The sequence below is a fragment of the Eptatretus burgeri genome, chromosome 18 (assembly GCF_056783735.1).
Source record: "Eptatretus burgeri isolate ZD-2024b chromosome 18, Ebu_testis_v1, whole genome shotgun sequence".
In the NCBI taxonomy this organism is placed as follows: Eukaryota; Metazoa; Chordata; class Myxini; order Myxiniformes; family Myxinidae; genus Eptatretus; species Eptatretus burgeri.
Window position 1 is genome coordinate 23,083,537 of NC_140978.1, and position 19,248 is coordinate 23,102,784.

The 19,248-nt window shown below is 45.3% G+C and overlaps 1 long non-coding RNA gene across 2 annotated transcripts in view; it reads left to right on the forward strand.

The window, feature by feature from the left end:
- The first annotated feature begins 6,505 nt into the window (after nt 1-6,505).
- Nucleotides 6,506-19,248, forward strand: part of LOC147008731 (uncharacterized) — a 46,793-nt gene continuing 34,050 nt past the window's right edge. For both annotated transcript variants that reach the window (XR_015053260.1, XR_015053261.1), the window contains exons 1-2: nt 6,506-6,584; nt 6,856-7,000. This is a non-coding gene — a long non-coding RNA (uncharacterized LOC147008731). The remainder of the gene's footprint in view (nt 6,585-6,855; nt 7,001-19,248) is intronic.

Sequence of the window (19,248 nt, forward strand, 5' to 3'; positions counted from 1 at the left end):
TCGGGGCATTTTCTTTTTTGAAAACAATTTTGGTACAAAGGTCTATTATGATGTAATGATAATCTGGGTTCAAGAGGATTTTGGGTTCAAAGACTCAAAGGTCATGTGACCTTTGGCTGAAGGTAGCAGATTTTAATTACTGGGATAACCTGTGAACTGCTAAAGGGATTTTGACCAAACCAGGAGTGTGTTCCGTTGGAACGTGTCTCGCCTACCATTTGCCAAGTGGCTTGCCTCTCGAAGGAGGAGGGTTCGATCATGTAGGCTCGCCGCCCTTGAGCTCGGTGGACTCATCTCCATTTCTGTCATGCCTGCTATGGCTCATTTAAATGTGCAGTTTCGTACTCATCATGGTGTGCAGAGAGTTGAGTGTCCGTTTCCAGGAAGTGGGGTTTGACTCGGCTTTAGTTGCATCCAACAAAAGGAGACTGTGGGGCTTCTCCTCCCTTCCACTGCATCAGGAGTCAAATGACCTTTCAGGCATATGACTGGGCTTTTCCAGCACTGGCATCGTGATGCAGCTTACCCCGTCTTTCAGTAATCCTGTCCTGTACTTGCCATAGATCTGAGGAGGGTGAGCCGAGAGAGTTTAAGGCTTGTGCACGAACCGAACTCTCTAAAGTCTGCGCAGGCTACCAGTCTCATCAAACAGTTGGTGATGTTGATCACAAAGGCTGAGCTGTGATGAATTTTTTTGCATGCTGGAATATTTGGACTCTGAATGACACAACTGATTATAATCGAACTCGGGTTACCAGAAAAACGGCTCATATTGATAATGCACTCAGCAGACTTTGCATTGACATTGTGGCTCCATCTGAGACTCACCTAACCAATACAGGAACTACACAGAAAGAAAACCTCACATTCTCCTGGTCAGGGACAGAAGCAGGAACATGGCAAGGGCTTTGCAACAAATAATCAACTGGTCCCAAATATTGCTAATCCGATCTGGCACTCAGAGAGGTTGATGTCCTTACGTGCTTCCCCTCATTCCATCAGGACACATCGCTTTTGTCAGTGTGTACATGCATCAACTTTGACGCATCCATTACTGGCAAGGGAAAAATTTGTATGAGGCAGTTGATTGCATTGCGTCTACCATACCCGAAGAAGACAGTATTCATACCTGGCAATTTCATTTCCCATGTTGGCAACAATTGTGACTTATGGCCACAAGTTTTGGGCCACCACGGTGTAGAAAAAAATCAATGAAAATAGGCAGCAATGGCTAGTATTTACCAGTTGCCACATCCTCACAATTACCAATACCTTATTTCCTATGAAAGATGCTTGAAAAGTCACAAGGCACCATCCCAGATCAGGTCACTGGCACGAGCTTGATCAGGCGCTTGCAAGGGTGCAAGATATAAAACAAATATTCCACTGTTGGGCAATGCACAGTGCAACCTGCAACACCGACCATTCCTCGATTCGTTGTAAGAGTAAACTCAAGATTCTTCACAAGCCAAAGAAAAGGTATTTGGCCCATCCAAGGATCAACATTGTGAAGCTACAAGATCCTCTCTAAGGAGGAAACTCGCATCTGCTTTTGCAAGAGAAACTCGCGTCTGCTTTTGACAACCAGCCTACAATTGATGACTGAGCTCCACAAACTTTATGGATGCAGACTCGAAATACTATCTATGAAACAGCAAAATCAGTTTTGACTTTGCATTGCAGGAAAGACCCAGACGAGTTCAGAGAAAGTGTCTCAGCTCTGCTGCCCCTGATAGAAAAGAACAGACAAGGTCTAATCCAATACAGATCTGACAAAAATGAAAGCAATGAATAGAGTTTCAGGCATGCTGGTCAAGCCATTCAATTGGAAATCAGATGATGTAAACAACAGTATTGGGACTGTCCAGCCGGACACATACAACAGTGTGCAGACCGGAATAACAGTTGAGGTTTGTGAAGTGGTCTCAAAGAAGCAATTGGTCCAACAAAAAAAGGCCACTGCTCCCATCATGAGCCTAGTGTTTGGACAGAGAAATCTGAAAAGGAGACATGCAGACGGACGGACGAAGTGCGATGACAATACCTTATCTGGAATTTAAATTCCAGAAATCGATAATATAATGGACATAAACCTGGAACTTCTAACACACTTTTCTCCGAACATATTCTCTTCAAACTTCCGAAATCTTCACATTATGTGTTGCATGTATTTACGTGCGTGATAGCGGGCGGATTTTAAAAATCGAATATAGATAGAATTTTCAAAGAGGAAATCGATGATGTCACAATCAGCAGCATTCGGCGGCAAACCGATGGCCGGGTCCCAGACGACGTGCTTTACTTAACTTAATCCATGAGTTCAGGACGTTTGTTCAACTCAGCATTTACGACTTTTATCCTGCCATTTTGTTAATCTGTTGATGGAGGTAATATAGAAACGATGAATATGTCAAATTGTTCATGTTACTCATCCGGCACTATGTGTCAAAGCCAACAATCTAAAGCGACCGGTCTCAAACGCTACCATGGGCACCCAGACACGCCACCAATATGAACTGAGTTGTTGAATGCGGCGCAAAACATCCAAAGAAACTACAGTAACCAAGTATTGTGATCCGTCCTGTCCCCATACCCGTCTACGACGGATATCTGCTCGTAGCTAAAATGGAAAGAACAGCAGAAAGAACTTCATGTAGCATTTGTTGATCTCACCAAGGCTTTTTGACCTCCGTCAGCCACAGTGGTTTGTTTATATTACTGGAATCACTTGGCTGTCCCCCTACCCTGCTTAGTCTGATCGGGTCATTTCACAATGGAATGGAGGCACTTGTTATCTTTGATGGCAATGAGTATGAACCATTATCTGTTCTCAGTGCAGTTAAGCAGGGGTGTGACTTGGCACTAACATTATTCAGAATTTTTTTGTTTTTTCTTGTCTGTTGTCATTTGCAGTTCATGGAATTAATGAGGGTGTCTAGATTCACACAATATATGATGGAAATCAATTCAGTCTTGCTTACCTGAATGTCACGACTAGGACAAGAACACTCATCCATGAGCTGTTATTTGCTGATGATGCTACCCTTGTCTCCCATTCGGCCATATGATTACAAGCAATTGTTGATGCTTCCTCGAAAGCACAGGACAAGTTTGGTGTCAGTATCAGTAAAAAGAAGACCATGAGGATGCGACAGTGCAACAGTGACCCCATTTCCTTGAAACTACATGGTACAGAGCTGCATGAGGTTGAACATTTTGTGGACCTTGGTCCACTGAGTCCAAGTCCACTGAGACAGATGGAGAGACTTCAGCACGTGTTGCCAAAGCTGCGACTGCACTTTTGTAGCTTGTAAAAGAGCATGGAACAGTGTAAATCACGAAAACTTTGCAGATATTTAATTTTCGTGATGTTTGCGGTGACGATTCCACCGCAAAATTATCTGACCACAAACTAAATGGCAGTCAGGTGGCTCCTTTTGCAACCCAACAGACAAGACTAACTCTTCCCGTTGGCATATGTTGAGTACTAGTATATTGATGGTGATAGTTAACACACTTCAATGTTGCAACACACATATACTGTACATACACTTCAAGCAATAAAGTTGTTTCAAAACGATCTCTTTACAACAGCATCATCATACCGCACATTTGTTCCGTATCTCCATCATGTTTGTGTCATCAAGAATTAAATACCTTGCTGCATAACTTCACCAATCCAAAATGATTCTGGTGCCATATCAGTACATTTATAACTACTAGCGAGATACAAGATGTCGATAACAAGAGGAACAAAATATTTTTGCAACAACACTCAAAACAAACTTGAAATATTCAAGATGGCGTCGCTTGTTTCGGCTGACCAATATGACGCTGCGAAATATTGGGGCAACTTAGCTCTAAATATAGCATAACAATTGTGCATTTTGTGAGGAAAGCACCAAATTTGGCACACTAGTAGCCTATCATATTATGAACAGATTTGGATATTGGGCCATCTCAAAATTTTTGATGGCAGTGGAAAATGGCTGCCACAGCCATCAGTGGCTGAATTTGAGATGGCCCAATATCCAAATCTGTTCATAATATGATAGGCTACTGGTGTGCCAAATTTGGTGCTTTCCTCACAAAATGCACAATTGTTATGCTAAGTTGCCACACTAAAAAGCATCATTTGAGCTTTGTGTTGAGTTATTTTCTACAGGGTGAGTTATAAGTCCTCGTCCACAGTTTTAGCTCTTGCACAAGATTTGTTTATACCATGTATTTATACCGGTTTCTATTTTTTTATTGATCATACATTAGACCATTCAGGAAGCATTTAGCACCATACCACCTGGTATTTTGCAGCAGTTTTCACGCCACACGTGGAGAAAAATTATCTTGTGCCGTGACAACGGCGGACTTCAAACAGATGCACTCGATGTCTAAGGAGGTATTGCAATTGTTGTATACCTGTAATATTTTATCATTACTCCTGTTATTACGTATCACTGTAATATGGTATTATTCCTGGGGCTTATGGCTGGCTCACCCTGGTCGATGGTATAAACAAATCTTGTACAAGCAGCTAAAACCGTGTCCTGGCACTTATGACTCACGCGGTAGACATTAAATTTAGTGCAAAAAATAACATATTTACATTGAAAGGGAATGTCTGAGATCTTCAAAAGAACAAGTTAAATTACAGAAGATTCATGGTGAATGCGATGGAACATGGAACAATTTCAAATCAAAGCGGAATGGTGCTGTGGTTCAAGTCATACTCATTTGTACAAGCTGTGCGCCGCTTAGGAACGATTTAATATCTGAAGCAATGATGGATTCCATAACCTTGCTGATTGTGAGAAGGCTGATTGGTCTGCAGTTGCAGGGATCTGTTTTTTCACGTTTTTTATGCAGAGCGGAAATATTTGCTGATTTCCAAGGCACATGACCTTGAGCAAATGAGAGGGTGAATAGAACAGAAAGAGGGTGAGCAAGAGCAGAAGAGCAGGCTTTTCGGACATCTGGGCTGATGCCGTCTGGACTGGTTGCAGAATCTGAGTCGAGGTTTGACAGCAAGTTCTCCACTTTGTCAGGAGAAAAGGACACAGAGTCCAGGGACAGTTGGGTACGACTGGGTAAGGTGGATAGTGAAGCAATTGGTTTGGAACACAATATTTCGAAGCAAACACGGAGTTTAGGCATTCAGCCTTTTCACGTGCAGTGTCAGTTGTGTGCCCATTTGAGGTAAGGGAGGGGGTGGAGGGGGACATACACCAGAAACAGGCTTAGTTAAATGCCAGCAGGATTTGGAGGAGGGAGAGAGGTCTGAATGTTCACACTTGAGCTTCGAAAGATGTTGTTTTCTGGCTCTTCTGAGGGTAGATACACACTTGTTCTGAGCTTAATGGAAGGAACTGAGACTGTCTTCAGTTGGATTTGCCTTCCATGAAGCGAAGGCAAGTTGTTTCAGGGCAACTGCCTCACCACAAGCTTCAGTGTACCCTGAGCTGGAGGAAAGGTCAGACAACTGAAGACGAGATGGGATAAATCTGTGCATGAGAGAGAGAGAGAGAGAGAGAGAGAGAGAGAGAGAGAGAGAGAGAGAGAGAGAGAGAGAGAGAGAGAGAGAGAGAGAGAGAGAGAGAGAGAGAGAGAGAGAGAGAGAGAGAGCAAGAGATGACCTGAAAATTTCCCAGGATGAGTTGATGTCGGAGAAAGAAGAGATGGAAGACCAGACTAGAAGTTTGATGGCTTCTTGAAGACCCTGCCAGTCGGCCTGAGTGAAGTGCCAGACTCGACGACACTGAGGTGGTTCTCTTGCAACAGCCAGAGAGAGATGTCTACTTCGACAAGCATGTCGTAAGATGAACCGATTGGAGCGGAGGAAATAAAAACAGACATCTTCAGGGAAATTGGTCAAAATCAGATCCAGAAGAGATGGACTACCATTGGTTGAGATCCGGGTCGGGAAGTTGACAGATTGCGTCAGTCACAATGAGTCACAGAAGTCTTTTGCCGGAGTGCCATGACAGGTGAGAGAGGTACCCACAACCACCCAACTGGCATGATGACAATTGAAATCACCACATATGAAGAAGAGAGAGTTGGAATGAGAGGATAGACGTTGGCCCATGTTTTCAGAGAGTGAGTTGTAAATGGAGATGTAGAGTGAGGTGTGTGTGTGTGTGTGTGTGTGTGTGTGTGTGTGTGTGTGTGTGTGTGTGTGTGTGTGTGTGTGTGTGTGTGTGTGTGTGTGTGTGTGTGTGTGTGTGTGTGTGTGTGTGTGTGTGTGTGTGTGTGTGTGTGTGTGTGTGTGTGTGTCGGTGTGTCTCCTCCATTACTACAAAACTATAAAATCTGGCAGCCTGAAACCTTGAATGCATTTCAAGAAAACTCCAAGAAAGTGCAAGAGTGAAAATTGGGTGCTTGGGTTAATTAAAACACCCCTTGTGAAGATAATTATTAACGGCCTTATTTAATTATATACTTTATCAGGCAATCCTCGGCCACCTCGCTGTCTGGGGTCTTAAGGCGTTTCCTAGGTAACCTTGCTGGGGTCTGAAGCCGCCATGTTTTTTGGCCTGCTCAACCATGCCTTGACTTGGAACAGGCCGCAACAATTTCTTCACAATCAGGTTTTTTTTTTTTCATTTTCTTTACTCATAATATCGAATACCTGTTCATCATAGTTACGAATTGGCTAAGAACGTTGCAATGTTTATAAACTCCTGGAGATGCCAGCGTTAGTGGCTTTATTTCATTTGTACCTATGATTAACCGAATCTCTTATATTAACCAGAATTACAAAATGTAAGCTCCAGATTTGAAAGTATCAGCAGTTCCGACGCCTAAAAATGTGTTGATTTGTTCAATTCGGACATTGCTTGTGCCTTTCCTTGTGCATAGTTGTATCGACGGCAATTGGTAATCACTTGCGAAGTCAGGCGTTCTGTTGGAGTGCTTGATTGAGTGCTAAAGCCGCTTACCTGGCTGTGAAGTACAGTTCATGCCCTGATCGGGACGTGCAGTCGACAGTTACTACAAGGTAGAGGTACGTATACAGCACCCAAGGACGTGGTATACATGGGTAGATTTGGATCTGTACAGACTTTCCGTGGGTGTGTGGACATGCCATGCTTGTTACGGGTGCCGTGGTGGCAAAGTTTCATCCCGTACCTTATGGAGGTTCTATCAGGTTTTCCTTTGTCCTTGTACCTGTTTCTAAAGCATTTGGTTATTGGATTTGCTTTGCAAAGGTCATATGTTTCTCGTTGTGAGTTTCATTGCAAAATATATTTGAAAACACCCAATTTCTGAGTCGTTTGCCGTATAAACGTATTTTCTAAATTACCGAGCCAAATTTTTTCCACCCATCACACGCAGCTGTTTCTAAAGAATAATGTTTGTGAACATCTTCCTGAAATGCATAAATAAATGGAACATTGTTTTTCGGTGAAAGTCATTCAAGGTTTGTGGGTTGTACACAGAAAGTAGTGTCGTCTGTAATCACACTGACTCCAACCTGCCGATTCCCCCAAAAATTGCCGATTATCGGCCAAGCGTGTGTGTGTGTGTGTATGTGTGTGTGTGTGTGTGTGTGTGTGTGTGTGTGTGTGTGTGTGTGTGTGTGTGTGTGTGTGTGTGTGTGTGCGCGCGCGCTTGTATGTGTGTGTCTCATTCACAAAGCATAACATATTCTCTCTGATGACTCTCCTACCCCCCCCCCCATATATATATATATATATATATATATATATATATATATATATATATATATATATATATATATATATATATATATATATGTATATGTGTCTCTCTCTCTCTCTGTCTCTCTGTCTCTCGGTCTCTCGGTCTCTCTGTCTCTCTCTCTCTCGGTCTCTCTGTCTCTCTGTCTCTCTTTGTCTCTCTCTCTCTCTCTTTGTCTCTCTTTGTCTTTCTTTCTCTCTCTTTGTCTTTGTCTCTCTCTCTCTCTCTTTGTCTCTCTCTCTCTTTGTCTCTCTCTCTCTTTGTCTCTCTCTCTTTGTCTCTCTCTCTCTTTGTCTCTCTCTCTCTCTTTGTCTCTCTCTCTCTTTGTCTCTCTCTCTCTTTGTCTCTCTCTCTCTTTGTCTCCAGACAGCTTGGCTCCAGATGCGTCCCGGCAGTGTTTATGTCGGGATGGGAGTTTGTCTGGGCAGTGCTTATGTCCAGACAGGACCTTGTCTCCGGACTTGTCCAACCGGTTTTTGTCTCTGGAGTCCATGCAGTGTTTGTCTCTGGGTGGTATTTATAGTATGACCAGTAGAAAATATATTTCTGACATTATTTTGCTTCCATCTTCACTGTTATTCTTAAACTTTTTGATTTTTGCACCGAATCATTTTGATGAGACGGTATGAATTGCAATTGATGCTCCACCACAAGTCTGCCTTCCCTTCCTCTCAGCTCACGTTGCCTTCCCTCACCCCCCCCCCCCCACTGGCTCACTCTTCCTCCCTCCACACTCCTCCTCCCTCCACACTCCCCTCCCTCCTCTCTCTTTCCCCCCTGCCTTTCTCTTTCTCTTTCTCTCTCTCCCCTGCCTCCTCTCCCTTTCTCCCACTCCCCTCCCTCCCACCCTCCTCTCTCCCCTGCCTCCTCTCCCTTTCTCCCACTCCCCCTCCCTCCCACCCTCCTCTCTCCCCTCCCTCCCACCCCTCCTCTCTCACTCCCCTCCCACCCTCCTCTCTCTCTCCCCCTCCCTCCCCTCTCTCCCCTCCCTCCTCTATCTCCCCCTCCCTCCCCTCCCTCCTCTATCTCCCCCTCCCTCCCCTCCCTCCTCTATCTCCTCACTCTCTCTCCCACCTCTCTCTATCTCCGCCTCTCCCCCTCAGTTTTCCCATCAGCGAAGCGAAAGGTGGTATTTGCGATTACATATAGTGTGTGTGTGTGTGTGTGTGTGTGTGTGTGTGTGTGTGTGTGTGTGTGTGTGTGTGTGTGTGTGTGTGTGCGTTCATGCGTGTATGTGTATCTGTCTGTCTGTCTCTGGGCCGTCTTAAGGCATGGGCACACTGGGCAGTGGCCCAGGGGCCTCATGCTGCCATATTGTTCATGAGAGATCTCTTGGTGGAATGGATAATTACTCGACCTCTCGTTGGAAAGGCCTGGGATTCAAATCCCTTTTCAAATTATCTATCTATAATCCCAGGTGTGTGTGTGTGTGTGTGTGTGTGTGTGTGTGTGTGTGTGTGTGTGTGTGTGTGTGTGTGTGTGTGTGTGTGTGTGTGTGTGTGTGTGTGTGTGTGTGTGTGTGTGTGTGTGTGTGTGTGTGTGTGTGTGTGTGTGTGTGTGTATGTGTGTGTGTGTGTGTGTGTGTGTGTGTGTGTGTGTGTGTTTGCGTGCGTGCGTGCGTGCGTGCGTGCGTGTGCGTGTGCGTGACCGCTGTTTCTCGACAACCACTGATCCGATCTAATTGAAACTTGCCAGATATATTGCTGGGGACCTAAGGATGTGCCTTTTCAAGGTTTGATATTAATCGGACAAGTGCTTCCCAAGTTATGGCCATTTATTTACCAACCAATGACAGGAACCGTTGCTGCGGCCATTTTTTATTAACCAATGGCAGGAAGCGTTGCAGCGTAGCCGTGGTCGATGGGGAAGAGAAACTCAGCCGAGTTCGTCATTACGGGGTTTTTTCTCTTCTCTATTCTCAAAAAGGCAAAATACGTTGGCGCTAATTGAATAATTGGCCATTAAAACTAATAATTTATCAAAACATTGGAAGATCCAGCTGCCTCTGCATTGTTTCCCTGGACGAGGAAAACAAAGAGGCGCCGTTTCCTCAGCGATGTTGTTTATGAAGAGGTGCTAACGAGTTAAAGGTGTGTACAATGTACATGGAGACAATTTTTATTATTATTTATTTATTGAAGAAAAATTGTTCCGAAAATAATTTTTCAAAAAAAGTGCACAACTTTTATTTTTTTCCAAGTGTCAAAACGCTGTGGCCTTCGGAAGTGTTAAGGAATTCAGCTCCACTCAACACGCTTGCCAACGAAATACATCTCAATTTGGTGGTAAAAACGATTCACACCGACGGGTTTCCTTACTCATTGCTCTGCAGTCTGCATTCAACCCCTTCATTTGTCATCTCATTGACCTTTTTTTTATCTATCTATAATTCCAGCTGTGTGTGTGTGTGTGTGTGTGTGTGTGTGTGTGTGTGTGTGTGTGTGTGTGTGTGTGTGTGTGTGTGTGTGTGTGTGTGTGTGTGTGTGTGTGTGTGTGTGTGTGTGTGTGTGTGTGTGACCGCTGTTTCCCGACAACCACTGGTCCGATCTAATTGAAACTTGCCAGATATATTGCTGGGGACCTGTGGATGTGCCTTTTCAAGGTTTGATATTAATCGGACAAGTGATTCCCCAGTTATGGCCATTTATTTACCAACCAATGACAAGACAGGTGCTGCATAGGCGTGGCCGATGCGCCATTTAGTTACCAATCACAGGACACGTGGCTGCGTAGGCTGGTGCACGGCGGGCCGACGATGATGTCACGTGCCGTGCCTGTTACGATGGGGATCAATGGTAAATGGCAGCGAATGTCATGGCAAGCAAAGACAGGGAGGTAAACTTGATTTTAATTAACTCTGTGTGTGTATCACAGCAGTTGTTACTTCAATGCAAGCGATAATTCGTGGAATGATGTGAACATTCCGTACAGGCACGCACTACTTCTGGATCGTGATGACTTACTGTATTCGAATAATTTCTCGATTTGTTATGCGCATTTATAGACAAACTCAATGCCCCAATCCAGTTGTCGTTTACGAGAGCGAAGGAACGGCCTGCGTAGTTGTTTGAAAGTTTTTTTTTTGCACGTATGGCCACGCACGTACGGGCACGCGAGAGCGGAGGAACAGTCTGTGTGGTTGTTGTTTCTGGCACGTGGTTTGAAAGTTTTTTTTTGTATGTATGGCCACGCACGTACGGACGCACACGTACGGCCATGCACGTACGGCCACGCGAGAGCGAAGGAACGGCCTGTGAGTTTTGTTTCTGGCAAGCGGTTTTAAAGTATATATAGATATATATATATATATATATATATATATATATATATATATATATATATATATATATATATATATATATATATATTTTTTTTTTTTTTTTTGCACATACGGCCAGGCACGTACGGGCACGTGAAAGCGAAGGAACGGCCTGTGTGGTTGTTTCTGGCAAGCTGTTTTAAAGTATAGATTTTTTTTGCACGTATGGCCACGCACGTACAGGCACGTGAAAGCGAAGGAACGACCTGTGTGGTTGCTGTTCTGCCACGTGGTTTGAGTTATTTTGGGGGGGGGGGTTTACATGTACGGCCACGCACCTACGGGCATGCACTCATCTTTATAATATGAATAATTTGTTCAGAGCTATTTAACAAATGTTATTTCTTATAATGTTGTTAATCTGCAATAATATTGTATTGTTTATGCAATTATATTCTATTATTATGATGTTGTTAATCTGACTTGCAGCTGTGGATTTTAATTGCCTAATTGGTGCGAGGTTGTGTGTTGGTGTGTGCATGGAAAATGACATCCTGAAGACGATTGACTTCAAGCCAATTATAAATCAATTCTCTGCAAAGAAATTTTGAAAACGTTTGTGTTGATTAATAATAAATAATTCATTCTGTTCCATCTCCGTCTGTACTGTGTTACAATGAATTATCATTTATATTGTTGCGAATTCGCGCCCCGCCGGCGTGCGAACGACCGCGTGAAGCCAATAGCGGCCGCTTTGCCCACCGACGTGCAATTCAGTCGTGACCCTCTCGGAACAACGCCGGGAGCTAGTCACGGGTGGGGGTTTAACCTCACCACAACTCAGTCCGCATTCTACCCACGCGATATAGGGTCCGATCGCCGAATGGTCGATTTACCTAAGTACCCGCGCGGATAGTGTACCGAGGAGTTGTACCACGCCGCAGGTCGACTCCAGACACGAACCGCTGAAGCAGCTCGTTCCGTGCTACAGGAATAACCGAGCGGAGTTATCGTCGACCTTGACGGTTCAGATTAGTTACCGGGTGTTTTAAACCCACTATCAATCCCTTACATGATGCAAGATGGAGATTCAAACAAAGAAAAGGACGCAGCGAAACGGGGAACAATTGGACCAGCACATTTATTCCGCGCCACATGGCAGCACGGAAGGCACGTATATTACAATCAAGCAAGAAAACACAATAAAAGCAAGCGAAGAGACACGCAGATCTACAACCGAATAATGTAATTCACACAGAAACACTTATAACAGTTCTGCTTCACCAGACTGGCGCCACACACACACACAAACGTTTACACAGAACCCAAAATAAATGGAAATTGCGACTTCCCTTAGCGCGTCGTCCAGCCCTTGGCGACCGTAACTCCGAGTCCCTCCGGCGTGGTCCACTGGGCTCGTGCCTCGCGCCTGCACGTGTCGTCTGCTCGACAGGGACGAACGAACGGAACCTCCGACCAGGAACAATCACCACGACTCTCGACAATTCCCCTTCAGGGACAAGGGAACGACGTTATCGTCGACCTTCACGCCCACGCCTTTTGTAGAGTCGGGCTCCGCCCTTCGCTCCGCCCCGCGCCCCGCCCCGTTCTTGGCTCCACCTCCCTTCTGGAAGCTTCCCAAAAAGGTGCGTGCCCTCTCGTTCCCCCCTTCCCGCGCCGTGCGGGGGATGAGGAAAGTCAGTTTTGGCTCGGGGCCAGGGAATTATTCCCCAAAAATCAGGCCCCCACCTTTTTCACCTTTGACCTCTGGCTCAAATCGCACCTCGCCCATGCCAAAGCGTGGGAAAAGCAGGAGGGAAAATCCGGCGGGAGACATTTAAGCGGGAGTTTTGGGCGGGAGATGCCCCTTCGCACCCTGGTTGCTGCTGCCACTCCGCTCCTTTCATCCGTCCCACGGAGATCGTGACCGCACGGTGCTCGTTGAATGGCGAGTGGCGCGAAGATGGTGGTAGCGTAGTTGTGGAAGGTGGCATCATGGTGTGAATGGCGTGATTGTTGGCGTCGTGTAGTGAATGGCGTGATCGTTGAGATGTTGGTTGTGGCGATGTTCGTTGTTGTTCTAACGACAGCAAAAGAAAAACGGCTAACTGAAGAATCGCAGTCCAAATGGATCACATGTATTCCCTCGACACAACGGGTTTGGGCTAACTACACATGGACTTACCGATATATCTCACCTGAGGACCCTTTATGGTGTAATGCGAATTTCCACAACCCTCACAATATGTTGAAATGTTTGTGTTTTTCAAGGCTTATGTTATATTGTTCAAAAGTTTGTGTTGATTAATCCTCGCTTAACAGCATGTTTTTTATGTTTCAACATTGATTTTGTTGAAAGTACCAAGAAATCTGTGGGCTTAATTTTATTGACCGTTTACATTTTTATTCCCGTGGGTGGGTAGGGGCCCAGTGCATTGCTTAGCCCAGGGCCTACAATGCTGTTAAGGTGGCCCTTGTGTGTGTTGTGTTGTGTTGTGTTGTGTCTGGCTTCCTTCTTGGGACTACAGTGCAGTAATTGGTCTTTATTTTGATTTTACATCTATCTATACAAAAATATGCTGTTGTGTTTTGTGTGGACCGGTGTTTTTTGGGGTTTTTTGATGCACAACTCCAACAGTTGTGGGCCGATTCCATCCAGACTTGCTACATATGATCAGCATGACCCCAATTAATGTATGGAGGTATTTCTTTCTTTGCCGGTGGTCTTGGGGGGGGGGGGATGGATGGAGGGATGCAAATTATATACGTAAATGTGTATCGTGTAGCACCACCTCCAGGTGGGGGAGGGTATTGCAAGTCTCCCCCATTTACAGTGCAGTATTCCTGTCCCCACGTTTTCCAGTGCAGTGAGGTGTTTTGAGTTATTAGCAGTCGGTATGTTTTTGCTTCGTGTTTCTTTTGCCTATACACACACACACACACACACACACACACACACACACACACACACACACACACACACACACACACACACACTTACCAAGTATGGCCTGGGACACTTTAGACTGTTACCAAATTAATACCTCAGTCGTCAGGATCTCGTGTGTTAGGGCTGTCACATGAGAGGTTAAGTGTACGTCTGCACTCCATTGATTGGATTTGTGGTGTACGTGTGGGGTGTATTTGCCATAACAGAGAACTACACTGGTGTAGCATTAGCATGTTGTGTATGCATATTTTGTTTTTGTAAATACATTATTCTGATCATGTAAATGCAGATTTTTTTTATTGTGAATACCTGAGAAATAAAACAAACACCATGGTGTCTCAGCCGAACAGTATGAGTGCATCTGTGTCAATGACATTAATTGCACCTGCTGAACATTTTCGAGTTGTGACGTATGAATCTGTCGTTCGTTCGTGTTAAGTTTCATGTTTCATGTAACTCTTTTGCTCAGATAGAGAACTGTGTGTTCTGTGCCTTTTATTTTGAGTTGCTGTTGGTTGTGAACACTGTGACATTGCCTTGGTATCACCTTTTAAAGCATCACCTGCCACTGCCAGTCTCGACTGCACACATTGGAAAATGTAGTTTTCACACAACTACTTGAAGACATATCCTGATCGCTGTGAACAGCAGTACAAGAAAAAGGATAAGAAAACAAATAATAAAAAACAACGGTATGTAACAACGCTGGAATGTGGATAACTTATGTAGAGCTTTTATAAAAACGTTGATTGCCTTTGGTGTGTTCTTGGTCTTCCGTTTCATTACAAATTTTCAGTAGTTTAGACCAGCCAAAAGTAGAATAATCAAACTTTAATGTCAACTGATGTTAAAACACTGTTTGGGTTGTCTGCAGTCAACCAGAGGAATGCTAGTTTTTAATCAGTATCGCATCTGTAATGCGCTGTTTTGATAAGAGGAGCAACTCATGAACAACCAGCTTCTGAAAACATGATTTTGGAATCTATCCAACCCACCTGCTCACAAAGTCAAAAGTTTGCAATTGTGTTCAAGCACAGCCTGTTGTTCTGACTAACATGGGTGGGTATCAGCAAGTGGAAAGAAGTCCTCTCATTCCCCAAAGCATCGATTATATATTATTTTTATTGTTTTTTTTTTAGGTTTACATTTTGTGGATCAAATGATGGCGTTTTCAAAGGATGGATTCAACAGGACATTGGTCAAAGTATGACAACCGCCACAGGAAGCAAGGAGAAGCTGATGCTTTGAGTGTTGACCCTTTGGGCTAACAGCTGAACATCAACTTCTCCTTGCTTCCAAACTAACCCAGTCACACATCTATCTCTGCCTCGATTAATGCTGTTTGTCCTTGTGAAAAAAAATTATGAAAAATTTTAAAAAAGGATTCAAATCCATAACACTCAGTGCTTGCCAAATAAACGCACTCACTGTCATTGTTTGTACTGTATCATGCTCTGAGCCAATCAATGCTGTTTACTTCATCTTCATATCTCTCTCTCTCTGTCTCTCTCTCGTCTCTCTCGTCTCTCTCGTCTCTCTCGTCTCTCTCGTCTGTGTCTCTCTGTGTCTCTCTCGTCTCTCTCGTCTCTCTCGTCTCTCTCGTCTGTGTCTCTCTGTGTCTCTCTGTGTCTCTCTCGTCTCTCTCGTCTCTCTCGTCTCTCTCGTCTCTCTCGTCTCTCTCGTCTCTCTCGTCTCTCTCGTCTCTCTCTCTGCCTCTCTCTCTCTCTCTGCCTCTCTCTCTCTCTCTCTCTGCCTCTCTCTCTCTCTCTCTCTCTCTGCCTCTCTCTCTCTCTCTCTCTGCCTCTCTCTCTCTCTCTGCCTCTCTCTCTCTCTGCCTCTCTCTCTCTCTGTCTCTCTCTCTGCCTCTCTCTCTCTCTCTCTCTGCCTGTCTCTCTCTCTCTGCTTCTCTCTCTCTGCCTCTCTCTCTCTCTCTCTCTGCCTCTCTCTCTCTCTCTCTCTCTCTGCCTCTCTCTCTCTCTCTCTGCCTCTCTCTCTATGCCTCTCTCTCTGCCTCTCTCTCTCTCTCTCTCTCTCTCTCTCTCTCTCTCTCTCTCTCTCTCTCTCTCTCTCTCTCTCTCTCTCTCTCTCTCTCTCTCTCTCTCTCTCTCTCTCTCTCTCTCTCTCTCTCTCTCTCTCTCTCTCTCTCTCTCTCTCTCTCTCTCTCTCTCTCTCTCTCTCTCTCTCTCTCTCTCTCTCTCTCCCGCTCTCTCTCTCTCTCCCTCTCTCTCTCTCTCTCTCTCTCTCTCTCTCTCTCTCTCTCTCTCTCTCTCTCTCGCTCTCTCGCTCTCTCGCTCTCTCTCTCTCTCTGCCTCTCTCTCTCTCTCTGCCTCTCTCTCTCTCTCTGCCTCTCTCTCTCTCTCTGCCTCTCTCTCTCTCTCTGCCTCTCTCTCTCTCTCTCTCTCTCTCTCTGCCTCTCTCTCTCTGCCTCTCTGCCTCTCTCTCTGCCTCTCTCTCTCTGCCTCTCTCTCTCTCTCTCTGGCTCTCTCTCTCTCTCTCTGCCTCTCTCTGCCTCTCTCTCTCTCTCTCTGCCTCTCTCTCTCTCTCTCTGCCTCTCTCTCTCTCTCTCTGCCTCTCTCTCTCTCTCTGTCTCTCTCTCTCTCTCCCTCTCTCTCTCTCTCTCTGTCTCTCTCTCTCTCTCTCTCTCTCTCTCTCTCTCCCTCTCTCTCTCTCTCTCTCTGCCTCTCTCTCTCTCTCTCTCTCTCTCTCTCTCTCTCTCTCTCTCTCTGCCTCTCTCTCTCTCTCTCTCTCTCTCTCTCTCTCTCTCTCTCTCTCTCTCTCTCTCTCTCTCTGCCTCTCTCTCTCTCTGCCTCTCTCTCTCTCTCTCTCTCTGCCTCTCTCTCTCTCTGCCTCTCTCTCTCTCTCTCTCTCTCTCTCTCTCTCTCTCTCTCTCTGCCTCTCTCTCTCTCTCTCTCTCTCTCTCTCTGCCTCTCTCTCTCTCTCTCTCTCTCTCTCTCTGCCTCTCTCTCTCTCTCTCTCTCTCTCTCTCTCTCTCTCTCTCTCTCTCTCTCTCTCTCTGCCTCTCTCTCTCTCTCTGCCTCTCTCTCTCTCTCTCTGCCTCTCTCTCTCTCTCTCTCTCTCTCTCTCTCTCTCTCTCTCTCTCTCTCTCTCTCTCTCTCTCTCTCTCCCTCTCTCTCTCTCTCTCTCTCTCTCTCTCTCTCTCTCTCTCTCTCTCTCTCTCTCTCTCTCTCTCTCTCTCTCTCTCTCTCTCTCTCTCTCTCTCTCTCTCTCTCTCCGCCTCTCTCTCTCTCTCTCTCCGCCTCTCTCTCTGCCTCTCTCTCTCTCTCTCCCCCCCTTACAGTGCTGTATTTTCATGTGTTTTTGTGAACATTTCACTCCCATTATGTCTGCAAAGCCGCTTGCGAGTTTTAGTGTTGGAAACCTGACAAACGTGTCAAGGAAAAACATCCCTTTTGATGTGAAAATGCAAGTGTTGAGTGGATCGAGGCAGGTGAGCACCAGATAGAAGTGGGTCATGTGTTGGATTTGGCTACGTGAACCATTAGATATTACAGTACTAGCAAATACAACCTATCGCTTTACTGATGGAAATATTAATAAAGGGGGGGGGAGGAGAGAGAGAGGAGGGAGTGAAAGCGGTAGTAGGGAGGGGAAGGGGGTGTTCTGGACATGTTTGATAAGGGGATTTGAGGGAAAGCATGGAGGGGGTTTGGGGGGAATGGTGCCCTTTTGCTGGCATTGGTACAGGATTGAACGAAATTGGGTACGTTTAAAGAGCACATGTAAATGGGTCATACAAAACAACACCTGGACACTGGCTAGAGAGGTCCATGGGGAGGGGGGTGCAGGGGCTTTGGAAGCAGGTAAGCATAAGGGAAGAGAAAGGGAAGGAAGGGCATTTTCCTTCAATAGTCAAAAAATCCACACTAGTGTTTGTGCCTTTATTTAATTTCCACACATACGATAACCTCTAGAATCTCTTAACCTGAGAGAAATTGAGGAATTCATCTGAGCATAAGTTCTGACTGCTTGAAAAAAAAAAAAACGTTTCATTTGCTCAGTTCACCCATTCTTTGACACACCTTCCTCTGCTCGACCCCTGGAGAGTTTTATGGTGGAGGAGGGGGTTTGGGAGGAGGATACTGTGAAGGGAGAGTTGGGGAAGGCAGTGTGAGGGGAGGGGAAATGGAAGGCAGCACGAGGGGAAGGGGAAAGGGAAGGCAGCGTGAGGGAAAGGGAAAGGCGGCATGAGGGGAGGCGGGGGGGATGGGAAGGCAGCGCAAGGAAAGGGGGAGTGAGCGCGAGGCGAGGGGGGCAGCGCAAGGAGAGGGGAGTCAGCGCAAGGAGAGGGGGGCAGCGCAAGGAGAGGGGGAATGGGGAGGCAGCATGAGGAAGGGGGGGAATGGGGAGACAGCATGAGGAGGGGGGGTGGGGAGAAATCACGAGGGGGGGAATGGGGAGGCAGCATGAGGGGAAGGGGAAGGCACATTCCTTAATCTTTTCTTTATGAAATGTAATCCTCCAAAACGTAGAAAAAAATACGCTTAATGCTTTGCTTAAATAAATACACTTGGTTTATAAAATAGCGAATTTGTTGAAATTTCCAGATTTCACTCCAGATTTTGGCCCTTATTTCGTCCACCAGATCTGATTCTCAAATGAGATATATTTAAATTATGTACTTTAATTTATCTGTGCGAGTCGATCGTGTTTCTAAGTCGGGGCATGTTTTTGAATACGCCAAACAAAATGGCAAATTAAGACCCCAGCAAGCTGACAGGGGGCTGACCAAGGATGATGCCTTGATAAAAGATAATTAAATAAGGCCATTAATTATCTTCAAAAGGGGGTGTTTAAATTAACCCAAACACCCAATTTTCACTCGTGCACTTCCATGGCGTTCCCATAGTATGCATGCAGTTTCAGGCTGCTGGTTTCTTGGTTTTGGAGTTATGGAGGACACACACACACACACACACACACACACACACACACACACACACACACACACACACACACACACACACACTGACATTTATTCATATAGATAGCATGGTTTTGAAAGTGCTGTATTATGAAGGCGATTTCTGTTCTTGTCTTCAAGTGTGTGATTAAATTTAAATAGAGGTTTAAAGGGATATAAGTAAATTCATTCCTGGTTTTACGCAGCAGCCATTACATCACCTTATTGACCATGTTGCATTAGTCCTATGTCCCTGTTGTTTGTCTCCATTAATACGTCCTTAAAAACACTAAGCTTCCTGTTTGGAAAGATGTTCCATTTTGTTTAACTGCCAGGCAGGCACAGAGTGAAAATATTATCTCACTCTCCTCTGCGCACGTGCGATCGGGACAAATTCAGAGTCAAAATATGGTAAAATGG